This window comes from Cnephaeus nilssonii, assembly GCF_951640355.1.
Source record: "Cnephaeus nilssonii genome assembly, chromosome: X".
Taxonomy (NCBI): Eukaryota; Metazoa; Chordata; class Mammalia; order Chiroptera; family Vespertilionidae; genus Cnephaeus; species Cnephaeus nilssonii.
In genome coordinates, this window is record NC_137071.1 from 126,060,935 (window position 1) to 126,062,608 (window position 1,674).

Consider the following 1,674-nt stretch of genomic DNA (forward strand, 5'->3'; position numbering starts at 1 on the left):
GCCCGGTGCACGAAATTCATGCATGAGGGGGCGGTCCCTCAGCCTGGCCTGTACCCTCTCGCAATCCGGGACCACTGGCTCCTAACTGCTTACCTTCCTGCCTGCCTGATCACCCCTAACCACTCTGCATGGCTGCCTCGTTTCCCCTAACCACTAACATGCCTGCCTGATCACCCCTAACTGCTCGCCTGCCTGCCTGCCTGATTGCCTCTAACCACTGTGCCTGCCTGCCTGATCACCCCTAACCACCCTGCCTCCCTGCCTGATTGCCCCTAACTGCTCACCTGCTTGCCCAATCACCCCTAACCACCTCTGCCTGCCTGATCACCCCTAACTGCTTGCCTGCCTGCCTGATCGCCTCTAACCACTCTGCCTGCCTGTTCACTCATAACCACTCTGCGTGCCTGCCTGATTGCCTCTAACTGCTCACCTGCCTGCCTGATTACCCCTAACTGCTCACCTGCCTGCCTGATCACTCTTAACCACCTCTGCCTCAGTCCCTGCCACTGCAGCTTCATCCGTAAGGACGTCTGGAATGATGTCTGGATGGTCGTTTGGCTGTCCGGTCTTATTAGCATATTATGCTTTTATTATTATAGATTTTAACCTTTTGCACTCGAATGTCGAGTGTGACTCGACACGGTTAGCATTAGAATAAAGGATTCGAGAAAAAAGCAAGCGAGTGCAAAGGGTTAAATCTGACTCAGTTTGAAGTAGTTTTTGTAAAACAAATGAGGTTTGTTTTATTTATATCCTCACCTGAGGCTATTTTTCCATTGATCTTTTAGAGAGAGTGGAAAAGAGAGGGAAAGACAGAGAGAAACATCAATGTGAGAGAAACACATCGATTGGTTGCTTCTTACATGTGTCTTGACCATGGCCCAGGCCAGGGAGGAGCCTGCAATCAAGGTACATGCCCTTGACCAGAATCAAACCCCCTTTGGTCCGCAGGCTGAAGCTCTATCCACTGAGCCAAACTGTCTAGGGCATAAGTAAGGTTTAAATGAAGGTTCATTTTTTGGCATACAGATTGTTCCAACACCATGTATTAAAAAGACTGCTTCTATAAGATTCATAGAAGAAAATGTAGGCAGAAGAATATCAGACATCTCAACTAGCAGAATTTTCACTGATACATTACCTAGGGCAGTGGTTGGCAAACTCATTAGTCAACAGAGCCAAATATCAACAGTACAACCATTGAAATTTCTTTTGAAAGCCAAATTTTTTAAACTTAAACTTCTTATAATGCCACTTCTTCAAAATAGACTCGCCCAGGCCGTGGTATTTTGTGGAAGAGCCACATTCAAGGGGCCAAAGAGCCGCATGTGGCTCGCGAGCCGCAGTTTGCCGACAACTGACTTAGGGCAATAGAATGAAACAAAGGAAAAAATGAACAAATGGAACTACATCAAAATAATAATCTTCCACACAGCAAAAGAAAACAGCATCAAAATGAAAATGGAACCCACTGTGTGGAAGAACATATTTGCCGATGATACATCTGATAAGGGGTTAACTTCTAAAATATATAAAGTACTCCCATGGCTGCTTAGCTTCCCATGCCCAGCTCAAATTGGGACCCAGGTAACAGACAGAGACTTGGCCGACAGCAGCTGCCCTCTCACTGCAACAAGAATTGTTTGAGTTGTCTTGTACCCATGATGTGGGAAA